The following is a 13,649-nucleotide window of genomic DNA, read 5'->3' as shown; positions in this document are numbered from 1 at the left end:
AACATATTCCATCAGTTGACAAAGTTGATCATTAACCAAGAAAACCAATTTTGGGGGGCAAAGATTGTATTTATTTATATGAGAGAGAGAGAGAGAGACAGCAAGCATGAGAGGGGGTGAAAGGGAGAGGGAGAAGCAGACTCCCCACTGAGCAGGGAGCCTGACCTTGGGCTCTCATGCCAGGCCCCTGAGAACATGACCCAAGCTGAAGGCAGATGCTTAACGGACTGAGCCACTCAGCTGCCCCTAGAAAGTCACCTTTTGTACTTGGTATGGAAAAGCAGATAAACAATACCTCAGGTGAAGACAAATTAGAGTAAGTACGACTTAGCCTACTATCATATTCCTTGGCTTTCCTTTCAGATTTACCATAAGTGCCAAACTGAAATTCAGATCTCTGGTGTCGCCAAGGGAACAATCATTTTCTTTCTTTTTCTCATTCTATTCAGTAGCATGCTATTGATTTTTTAGAAACAGATCTTGCTAGCGATCATGTACACTTCTTATAAATACGCATATTTTAGAAGTATTACTATTAAAAATTGCTAAGTGCAAATAAATAATTACATTAGGCAGATTAAAAAGAAAGAGGACATTTAAAGATTGTGACTAAGAGGACATTTAAAGATTGTGACTAAGGAAAGAGGACATTTAAAGATTGTGATTGTTTTTAGTTCTACAATTGTTTGCACAATTAGTGTTAACAGTCCTTCTAGCAACTTGGCACTCCTCAAATATTCTCTGTTGCTTTTGTTTCGCCCTACAGTAAAGAGAAACCATAGACAATAAACAAGAAACAAGATTAAATCACGGTATTTATGGCGTTTGGATCAATAACTAGCACTCTTAAGACAGAAAAATCAACCTTATAAAATAGTCTTTCTAACAAGATTGTATGTTGTTCTTGAAAACATACTTTTTGATACATTAGGGACACAATTAACAATAACTAAATGTCTAGTGTTACAGAAAACCCATGTAGAATAACAACAAAATTCTATAACTTATGTGTTTCAAAGGGGGATGGTAAATTTGGAAAAGCTGTCCATCATCAGTTATTCAAGTAACTTTGGATAATATTGTGCCTATTTTTATTTAAGGCAAACACCACTGGTGGTGAGTTGATCCATACACTTGGATGAGTTAGAAAATGCCTATATGAATCTAGTAGTCTAGAAGTAGATTCTAATTGGATTAAACGCTAACTACAGACCTAGACAAAAAAAAATAATACTATTGTTAATAGATAAGGTTTTTCTCGATGCACAGTTTCCTTTGTTCTCCTCATTTCATTAATATTATAATATACCTTTCTCATTTCAAAACATTTGGCCAACTAGTCCCTTTTCCCTTGTCTTGTGCCCTAAATCAAGAAGGTTTTCTATTTCCTATAACAAATGAAATGTAAGTCAGGGTGCTATGATATTGTTTCTCTCAGATCTATTTAGTAAGTGTGATATTTCCTTGAGAAATGGCAAGTTTTGTTCCTGTTAAAAGACTTCTAGGTTATAATGAAAGAAACGAGTATTTTGTGCACAATTATCATTGAGAGCACAGATGAAACCATACCAACAAAAAGCTAGACCAAAGAATCACTAGTGAAAAGCAACAACAAAAATTATTTACACACCATCTTAAAGACAAATCAACTAACTGGCTGGTTATGAAAACTTTTCCACTGGGCCAGGACCTAGCTTATTTTATCTTTTCCCTTAACTTTCTTTCTTTTTGTCTGTGTAATTTAAACATTTAGTACTATTTCTCTGGGCAAGTAGTTTGTTTCATTTTTATACACCTGGCTTCTTTTCATTCATTACATTGTATCGTAATGGTGGACACTGTGAGATGTTCTCCATCACTCTGTTTGCATAGGGTGACTAAATATTTCTTTTGATTTTTGATTGACAGTATCTTTATTAATTTCATTTTTCTATTTTCAATTTTGCACTTATATGTCATTTGTTTATTATAGTCTTCTATTGTATGATGGCTTTCACAAGCAAATTTATTGTTTCACAAATTTATTTGTGAAAGTCATCAATATATACTAGTTATGAGGCATTAAGGATGATTTGTCTTCTTAGTTATTAAGGCATAACACATAAACTACCATACATGTATGTGTGTATGAGGTATGTGACATGTATGTTTATGTGTATGTCACACACATAAATGGTACATATACATATGTATATATATGCATGTGTGTGTCTGTATGTGTGAGTATGTATATGATGAAGACAGCCCCACATTTCACTGATGTGTTCAGAAAACAGATGATATCTTTTCATTACATTATTAATTTACTATCCTAAGCTAGAAGAAGGAAATACAGAAAGATATCCTTGTAATCTAGAAATGAGATGATATATCTGAAGCAATTAAAATGGAGATTGAAACCAACCATTGCAAGAGGTATTAATTGAGATGATTATATCAAAGTCAGGATTTAGTTGTATGAAAAACACAATTTCCAGTCAGAGGGCATATCAGGGAATGATACTGAAATATCTAAAATCATCAAGGGAATAATGTTGGAAAATCATAAGAATAAGGTTTTATATTTCAATCTAATCTAACAAAAATGTAAAGCTGAATAAAGCCAACTGTTCATAAGATTGTAGAAAAAATTTAAAATTGCCATATTGTTGATCTTTTTAGATGTAGGCATTTCAATGGGTGAATAGTGGCTGTTAAAAAAAAAAAACTGCTAGAAATATCCAACATGACAACTATTCTATACATATCTGTAAATCTTTTAGTCCTCAGGCAACTTACATATTCACATAATCTCACTATTTCTATTCCTGAGTAGTAGATGTATCCCAGAAATATTATCCTACTGTTCTCTGGGTTCTCTGTACAAGGATGCTTTTCCATGTTACTAGTGACATCAGGGATTCACTGGTAGTCTGGATTTCCATCTGTGCAAGAGTTAAAGTAAAATGTGGACACGCACTATGAAGAGGCAGAAGCAAGCGTTAACAGGTTCTACTAAAGCAGGCTGTTACAATATATAGATAGATATTTAAGAAATAGTACTAGCCCAAATTATATATCCACTAATAAGTCAATAAACAAAATGTCATATGTTCATACAATAGAGCACTATATAAAAATAAAAAGGAATGAGTGCCAACACGTTTCTTTGAAGATTTTATTTATTTATTTATTTGACAGAGGGAGACACACTGAGGGAGGGAACACAGGCAGGGGGAGTAGGAGAGGGGGAATCAGCTCCCTGCAGAGTGGGGAGCCTTATGCTGGGCTCCATCTCAGGACCCTGGGATCATGACCTGAGCCAAAGTGGCCGCTTAATGACTGAGACACCCAGGCATCCTGTGCTGACACATTTAGCAAAAGCCTTATGCTAAGTGAAAAATCCAGACATAGGTAACTATATATGATTCCATATGATAGAAAGAGAAGATATGAAATTATGGGTGATAGAAGAGAAGTGAATGGCCATCTGGACATTTCTAAAGGAACCGGTAAGAGTCGTGTAATAGAAGTCTTGGGATGCTATGAAAGAGGAAGGTATTTGTGATTTATCTCTGATGTTTTTTTAATGGCACTTATTGACAGTTTCTGTATGTCAGGTGAAATGTTACTGCACAATTGCTGATGCAAACATGATTATCTCCAGAGTTACAGCATATTGGTTCCTTTTGATATTAGGAAATGATATATAATTCGTTCTCAAGCTGGTGCATTTTGGCTGCCTTCCACCTATTTCCAGAAGTAAGACGTGCCTAGTGAGTATGTGCTGGTATCAATTATTGTCCTAAATGCATTAAAGAATGTGATATCACTGCTTTCTGCCTGACCCAAGGGAGTCTTCATTGTAGCACTATAAAAATATTGGGAGTGGGTCGCAGAAAAAACTTAGTGTGATATACAGCTTATATATTGAGTTATTTGTCTATGATTCTTTTTTTTTTTTTTAAGTGATAGAACAGCACCGGTATACAGTAATGGAGTGAACTTCACAATATATGTAAGTCAAATCACTATGCTGTAGACCTTAAACTGACGCAGTGCTGTATGGCAATTATATCTCAATAAAACTGAAGGGGTGCCTGGGTGGCTCAGTCATTAAGCATCTGCCTTCAGCTCAGGTCATGATCTCAGCATCCTGGGATCGAGCCCCACAACAGGCTCCCTGCTCAGTGGGAAGTCTGTTTCTCCCACTCCCATATCCCCTGCTTGTACTCCCTCTCTCACTGTCAAATAAATAAATAAAATCTTAAAAAAAACCCTGAAAAATTATACCAAAAATTGGATGGAGATAATCAACATATGGTGTTTTAAAAATATTTTTTAAAACAGTATGTTTTAAAAATATGTTGTTCATTAAATTGAAAAATACAATGACTTTATGATAATTGTTCTTATATATTTTCAATTATTATTGGATAATAGAAATTATCGTGAAGATTTTTTTTCAAGCAAACATGTTCACAATCTCGAATATGTTAAACCATTTTCCAAAATAAAACATGTCCCAAATACTAGCATTTACATATCTGGATATGTGAGGAAGTTTTCCTTACAAATTTGTTCCATCCAAGCAGAACCTTTTCCACCAGGAGATAAGAGTCTCAATGGACCATTCGCTGTGAGTGTTACCAGGGCCCTTAAAGATCCTTGAAGTCAGGAAATAGCAGCCTAGAAGAGGAATCAGCATTGACAGGGGCAACTGACTGATTATCAGGAGTTAGGAATGCAGTAAAGACATGGGGACTGGGGGCGCCTGGGTGACTCAGTGGGTTAAAGCCTCTGCCTTTGGCTCAGGTCATGATCTCAGGGTCCTGGGATCAAGCCCCGCATCGGGCTCTCTGCTTGGCAGGGAGCCTGCTTCCTCCTCTCTCTCTGCCTGCCTCTCTGCATGCTTGTGATCTCTGTCTGTCAAATAAGTAAATAAAAAATCTTAAAAAAAAAAAAAAAGACATGGGGACTGGAGGATTGTTTAGCTTGCAGGCTATTACCTGGGTACTTCTTAGTACTCCCTTGTCCAGCTTTTACTGTAAATGCCCAAGTACAGCAACTCCAGACTAAGATGGCCATGGTGATCAGGTGCTCAAACTCAGTGATGAAACTACGAGATAGATTTTGCGTGCTTGTGCTTATTAGTTTGGTTGGGAAAATATTGACGTATAAAACTATGACCACCCACCATATAAGATTGATGAAATTGCCTATATGAATTGTTTTTAAAACTCCCTAAACAACATCATATAAAATACAAAAATGTTTGTGCCTTTGTTTTTATAACTTTGCATCTTAGTGTATTTTTTAAAATTTGGCTAGAACTAAGAATCAGAGTCTAATTAATTCAGTGGCCTCAATTAATATCTGCAATCACGGTCCATTTATGTGAAAAAAAATTGACCTTGGCAACAGATTTTCTTTAATTGTTGAAAGTAATTATATATTCCTAAAATGGATCAGTATTTATGTAAACTTTTCAAATTGTTTTGAGAACAATTGGTTTAGAAGATAAAGTTGTGCACAGTATCTGTGGGCCAAGGGGGAAGTGCTGGCTACTTTATCTTAAAAAGAACATATGTGATACATTGAAAGATCAAAGAAAGTAGAGTTAGATCACTCCCATGGCTGCCAGTATTTTTCAAGATCTTAACAGGTGCTAATCCATCCTCCAGGGTTGCTGGTCACCTGTGCCAATCTCAGTATGGGCTTTTAAAATTTAATACATTATACTGATCACCCATTATAATTGAGAGTTCTGGAAGCTTAATTCCTTGAGGATGTTTGCTCAGATTAATCAAGTAAATGTTTACTATTTGCTTCTAACCATCCTACTTAGAAACATACTATTTCTGAGAAAAAAATTGTCAGACCTCCAAATTTATTCCTACATATCTCTACATATCACCTATAAATTATAATCAATGTCTTATTTTCCATTTATAGTTATTTAAACCTTCCTTTAAAACTCAATTTATTCTTGCTCATTTGTGCTATTTATTGTTGCCATAAATAGAAGCTCTAATGTAGAAAAACTGTACATACAGATGTGAAATTTTAACAATAAAATAGTACAGTGCTATACATGATTATATAGTTAATATACTATTTGGTTGAATGTAGCAATTAGCTTTTATCAAGGCATGTAAATATTGCATGTTTTATGGCCAAACCATAAATTGCTACAGCTATTTAAATGGATCAGGTCAGTGATATTAAAATGAAATCCATCCCATCAAATTTCACTTAGAGAGAAAAAAAAAATTCTGAAACAGAGTTTGCATGTGTTATAAATCCTGCTATTTCTGTATTATTAGCAAGTTTTGAGTTAACATCTCTTATAAAAGCTATATTCTGTCTATGACTTGTGGTCTGAAGGAAATTTAGCTAATAATTTTACTCTCTATCATAGTAAATTCCACCTGTAATATGTGTCTGTTTTTGTGCCAGTACCATGCTGTCTTGATGATGACAGCTTTGTAATAGAGCTTGAAGTCCGGAATTGTGATGCCACCAACGTTGGCTTTCTTTTTCAATATCCCTTTGGCTTTTCGAGGTCTTTTCTGGTTCCATATAAGAAAACACATTCCTGGGGATAAGGTGCTGTAGTTTATGACTAAGCACCAAAATGTTTCACTTCTGCTACCCTGAATGAAGGAGACATTTGAATACTTAAATCAATATCATTTATAGAGAAAAACCAACCCATACAAATAATGAATTGAATGAGTAACGTATCTGACTATGAAAGACAATTTTTTATTTTTCCAATTTTCTATGTAGGTTTTATATCTCTTGTATTGTTCACCTGCATGTCTCATAAATATTCCTGATTTATGGTCTTCCATGATTCATGACCTATCACGGATGAGATCATCTGAATATATACTTGTTATTACTACTGATGCTTATCATAACTGGAACCCATTGATCAAATAAAAATAATCTGCAATAACAAGATGTTACCTTTTTCTCATTAAAATAATACAAAAAATAGAAATGTCATTTCTTAGCTATTCTGTTCGAAAAAAGATATGACAAATAATGAGACATGATTTCAGAAATATAAAAACAGAGGACGATCACAGAGAGCCCTGTATAACATAGTAAGGGCTTTTGATTGTGTGAACTGGAAAGACACTGGAAAGGCATAGCCATACAAGTGACAAGGGAAGATTTTTATTATTGCAGAATTACTCTGGATGATGTGTTAACAACGAAAGACAGAGGAGCACAGCAGAATGAGAAAGATAATTTAGAAGGCTATTGATAAAATTCAAGGAGATAAAGCCATGGTCAAAGATAATGACCATAGATTATAGTATTAGGTACATTTCATTTCAAGACCTATGTTAAGGTTTACAACCTGAACATATGCCAGGGTAGAGTGGTCCCTAACTTCAAAGAGGAAGCCTTTTGAAGAAATTATGTTATTGTTTCTGGTTTTCCTATTTGTATGTTTGCTTTCTGGCAAGGGTAAAAAGAGCATATTAGGATTTCATATTTGAACACATTAGCTTGGAACTACATTTTATTTTTTTTTTATTATTTTTATTTTATTTTATTTTATTTTATTTTTTTATTTCCAGCATAACAGTATTCATTATTTTTGCACCACACCCCGTGCTCCATGCAATCCGTGCGCTCTATAATACCCACCACCTGGTACCCCAACCTCCCACCCCCCGTCCCTTCAAAACCCTCAGATTGTTTTTCAGAGTCCATAGTCTCTCATGGTTCACCTCCCCTTCCAATTTCCCCCAACTCCCTTCTCCACTCTAAGTCCCCATGTCCTCCATGCTATTTGTTATGCTCCACAAATAAGTGAAACCATATGATAATTGACTCTCTCTGCTTGACTTATTTCACTCAGCATAATCTCTTCCAGTCCCGTCCATGTTGCTACAAAAGTTGGGTATTCATCCTTTCTGATGGAGGCATAATACTCTATCCCCAGGGGTACAGGTCTGTGAATCACCAGGTTTACACACTTCACAGCACTCACCAAAGCACATACCCTCCCCAATGTCCATAATCCCACCCCCTTCTCCCAAACCCCCTCCCCCCAGCAACCCTCAGTTTGTTTTGTGAGATTAAAAGTCACTTATGGTTTGTCTCCCTCCCAATCCCATCTTGTTTCATTGATTCTTCTCCTACCCACTTAAGCCCCCATGTTGCATCACCACTTCCTCATATCAGGGAGATCATATGATAGTTGGAACTACATTTTAAACAGTTAAGTAGACCTCTTGGTACACGGCTGGAAGAAATGAGTCTAGATTCAAGGGAGGGCTTCAGGCTGGATATATACCTTGAGAAGCATCAAAATAAGGTAGTTTTTTAGTCATGAGACTGAAAGAAATCACCCACAGTGTCAATGTAGATTAAGAAATTGTTCAAGGAAGAAAAGTTGGGACATCCTTTAATAGCTTTACTGAAATATCTTTGTCATATAAAAACTGTATATTTATGGTGTAGAACTTGATGAAATGATATATGTATATGCTGTCAAACATCACCACAAGCAAGCTAACATGTTTATCGCCATTACATAGTGTCCACTGTGAGCGTGTGGTGAGAAGACTTAATTTAAGACCTATCTTCTCAAGTTTCAAATATACAATATAGTATTGTTAACTATTTTCATCATGCTATACTTTAGATTTCTAGAATTTACTCATCCTGCAAAAATGAATTTTTGTACACTTTACATAAGTAATGTATATAATTTTGTAAATTTAAAGGTAACTATACATCCATGAAACCATCAGCCCAATCTGTGCCATCAACCTGTATGTCACCTCTGAAAGTTTCCTCTCATCCTTCTATAATTATGATTATAATTATTTATAATATGTATACTTAATATAAGATCTCTCCTCTTAGAAAAATTTAAAAATATAAAACAGCATTAACTATACTCATTATAATGCACAATAGATATCTACAATATATTCATCTTCTATAACCAAAACTTTGTGCCCTTTGACTAATACCTTCACTTTCCTCTTCTTCCCAGTCCTGGAAAACACCATTTTGGTGTCTACTTCTATACATTTAACTATTTCCAATGCTTTATGAATGGTATTGTATAGCATTTGTCCTTCTGTGTCTGACTTATTTCACTTAGCATAATGTCTAAGTTTATCCATACTGTCACAAATGGCAAGATTTCCTTTACTTTTAAGACTGATTAATATTCCATTCTATGTATACACCACATTTTCTTTATCCATTCACGTGTTAATTGACACTTGGTTTGTTTCTGTGACTTGGCTATTGTGGATTATTTTGCATTGACATGCAAGTGCAGATTTCAATTCCTTTGATTGTGCACCCAGAAGTGGGATTGCTACATTATAAGGCAGTTCTATGTTTAATTTTTTGAGGAACCTCTATACTGTTTTCCTTAATGACTGCACCAATATATATTTCTGCCAACAATGTATAATTTTCCTTTTATCCGTATTCTCACCAACATTTGTTATCTTTAATTATTTATTTTTTTTTTTTTAATAAAAGTCATCCCGACATCCTAACAGGTATGAGATGATATCTTATGGTGGTTTTGATTTGCATTTCCTTCATGATTACTTATGTTCAGCCTCTTTGTATAAGTGTTAATCACTGTATGTTTCTTAAGGAGAAATATTTATTCATTTCCTTGGCCAGTTTTTAAGTTGGATTATTTGGATTTTTACATTGAGTGGTGAGAGTTCTTTATGTATTTTATACACTAACTTTTTATTGGATATAGATTTGTAAATATCTTTTTCCATTCTGTAGGTTGTCTTTTCATTTTTGTTGATTGTTTCCTTTGTTGGGCAGAAATTTCTTAGTTTGATATAACCTGACTTGTCTATATTCGCTTTTATTACTTGTGCTTTTAGTGTCATGTTCAAGAAGTCATTGCCTAAGCCAATGTCCAGAAGTTTTTTCACTATTTTTTTTTCAATGAGTTTTATGGTTTCAGATTGTACATATAAGTCTTTAATTCATTAATGACTCCGACTCTTTATAGTGTTTCTTTTCTCATTCCTGGCATTCAATGAAGTGTTGCCAACTCAGAGTAAAGGTCATTTTAGTTCTTGTATAACATACTATAACATGTTGTACAATTTATACCCAAAGGCATTTTAAAATTAAGTGATATTCAAAGGTGAACATTTTGTAATAGATAGGATCAATATTAGTTCTTCATAGTTTGCAACACAGTTTTACTAACTAAAAGTAGTACCTAGTCTTATTTTTTTAAAGGTTAAGAAAACCAGAACACTCCAACATTATTTGGTCATTTTTCCTAGTCCTGTTACTTTGGAGAACCTAGAGTTTTATGAATATTTAATTTATGATAGTAATGAAACTGTTAGATAGAAAATCTTAATTTTATTAGAAATATATGCAGGATCAATAATCTTAAAAGTAGAGTCTAGACTCTAACCCTGAACAGCATACACTAGCAGCAATCTAGACTTCTATTCAGGTACAGATAATATCTTTTTGGCAAGTTTTAATGGCATGGTAGAGCAACAGATATTGGATAAATAAATGTTTAGGTTCATTTTATTAGGTATTGGAGTTTTTAAGTAACTATAGCAAAGGAATGCCCAATATGTGCATAAACATTCAGTTTGATGCTTCAGATTTCGGCATACATTTTTTTTCCCCCAGAATGCTCTGTTAAGTGACTGTTATATACATCTTAAACTTACTTGAGAAATAAGTATTTGATAGGTCTGTATTAACATTTTATAAATAATAATTAAATAAATGTGTCTATATTAGCAAGAGCGTATCTTCTGGTAGCAACAGAATGGTATAATTGAAACCAGAAATATAATGTATTCCACCTTTCTTTATTTGTTCCATGTCATGATGAATACAAGAAGGCAAGACTCACAGAAGACAAAAATAGCACAAAGCAATATTCAAAACACAATGATTCACTTTTTGCGCCTTTCGCAGAATAAATAAAGAGCAGAGTTGTATCCCCGACAATCATTCAAGGCTTAATTATTGTGTCTTTTACTTATTCTAGGAACTGGAAAGCAAATATATTTGCTAGGAATGAGGGTGTGTATGTGTCATACACGAAGAAATTTTAGGGTTTTGTTATTAGGGTGCTTCCTTTGGATAAAGAAAAAAAGATTATCAGTGGAAAATACAATACTTCTTAAACTGCAACAAAAATTTTTATGAATTAAATTTGTTAACCTAAAATGGCACTACTAATTGTTATCACTGCTTGTATTTGTCTATAAATATATGGAAGATTAGTACCAAGAATACAGAAAAGAAAAGATAGGATTGACTCATAGAGGTAATTGACTGGCTAAGTCACAACAAACATGGATGTGTAAAGAGATGATAAATTACAAATAATTGGATGGGATTGATTAATATCACAGGAAAAGTGAAATCCAGAGAAAGATAACCCAGGCAAATAAGTTTTAACTAATCATGCCTGGTTCTGATAGGAAAGAGAAGTTGAGGCCTTTGAGATAGTTATGAGACTATGTATTTAGCATATATGTATATACTTATAGCATATATATATATTTAGTATATATATATTTATAGCATATATATATATATACACTTAGTATAGCATATATATACTTAGTCTCATAACTAGCATAACATATATACTATATAAGCATACACTATATATAATGCCGTCTATTTTCTTCTATTGGAAATTCTTGTACTTTTTTTGGTTTGGTAATGGAAAGTATAGGAATTATGTATTTCTTCTAAAACATTAGAAGAATCCCTGGCACTGTAGATTTAGTGCCAAGTTTCCCAAAGTGAGTTCTGCATATAGAGCATTAGGTGCACTGAATCCAGGTCTTTGGATAAATAACATCTCTCATTCGACCTTCACACTTTTGAGATGGGTGCCATCTACATTTAATTCTGACTCTAGCTTTCAGTAATTATTTTGTTTAAATATATTTTTATAAGAAATGGAATAATTGATACAGAAACATCTGTAAATAAAGTACAGATATGCCAAATTGCCAAATATATTTTTCAAAAGTGATTTATCAGTTTTGAAGACACATTTTCAGAAGAAACTACCATCAAAGCACTGTAAGAAGGCAATTTTCTTTGAGGGAAGGTTACCAAATGAGGAAATGAAAAAATGGGTAAAACCAAAAGAAAACGGAACAGATACAGAAGAAACAAAGGGGAAGGAATACACTCAAAAAATAATTACAAAAATGAAAAATTACGGTCATTTGCCTTATTCACTTTTAAAAATATTGGATTTTCTATGTTCATTTTTAAAATAAGAGCTGTAAAGTTTTTTATTTAACTCCTCTTTAGCTCATCTCAGTTTTATGTGAGAAGGTTCATCTAACTTTTATCTTTTCTTTTATGTGTGCACTTTCCGCAAAACATAAACTGCTTTGACTTATGCATTATTCTTTTAGGATATCAAGGGAGTGTTTGTTTGACTTTTTGACATGCCATTTCATTGGCTTGAAATAGTTCATGTGTTCACAATGTAAGCAGAATGCAAGCAGAAAGTCTGTCACAGAGCTGTCCTCCTTACGGGACTCTTGACAGAACCAGGCTTCAGGGAAGCGACATGGGCCACAATGCTACAGCAGTCCTCAGACACATTTCATTCAGTCAGTCAGAAAACACCCATTAAATACCTGCCACATCAGTGGGTACTTCTGTAAGCCAACAAAACTCTTTTCATGCACCTTACATTCTAGTGCTGGCAAACAATGAAATTTTTCTAAGTTAATCTTGCTTAATTAGAAAGCAATATGTGTTATGGAGAAAAATGGGACGAAGACACAGGACAAAATTCAGTAAAAGGGTTGTGCTTTTAAAAAGAGTTGTCAAGGTAAGCCACTTGGAGGAGGTTGACCTTGAAACAAAGACTGGAAGAGGGTGAAGAGAAAGTGGTGTGGATACAGGAGGGTCAGGGGTGGTGGGGAGCACCCCACTCGGAGACAACGTGAAATGAAAGAGCTCTGAAGCAAGTAATTGGTATTGACACACCCCAAGCACTGCTAATCAAAAAGTAGGATAAATAACATGGACTGCCTATAACTAATGGACATTTATCATGTAATTGCATTTCCCCAAATCCGGTAGAAAAGATATAAATGGTAAATCCATGCAATTTATAAGACTAGAAAGGTAGTAATTTACATAAAAATTTCTTCCTACTCTAATCAGATTACATATTAGTAAATAGAAATCACAGACATGCATTTGCCCACTAAGTAAGATTTTTGGTTGATCTAAACGTATTAATCAGATGAGATCATCTCTCAGGTTAAACCAAATGGTGATGATTTTTTTTTTCATGATAAAACATTTTTCTTTTTTAAAATGTTTTCTATGGGAATATTTTATGTGTGGTTTTTCCTTTTAATTTTTACATAAAGACAAAGGGTCGTTGATACTCAGACTTTGTTTGGAAAATTTGGAAACTGTGTTTTATTAAGGTGAAGAGTATAATTTGAAGAGATTCCAAGAGGGTAATAGTCATCAACAAAACCTTTTCCACATTTAGTAACATACTGAAGGACAAATCAGTCTTGGTGATGAATATTTTACCAAAAAGTTATATCACAGGAGACAGTGTGGGGATCAGAGTTGGACCATCATCTTACAAGGACCAACTCAAATATCAT

The sequence above is a fragment of the Mustela erminea genome, chromosome 17 (assembly GCF_009829155.1).
Source record: "Mustela erminea isolate mMusErm1 chromosome 17, mMusErm1.Pri, whole genome shotgun sequence".
Taxonomy (NCBI): Eukaryota; Metazoa; Chordata; class Mammalia; order Carnivora; family Mustelidae; genus Mustela; species Mustela erminea.
Note: the sequence above shows the minus strand (reverse complement) of the source record.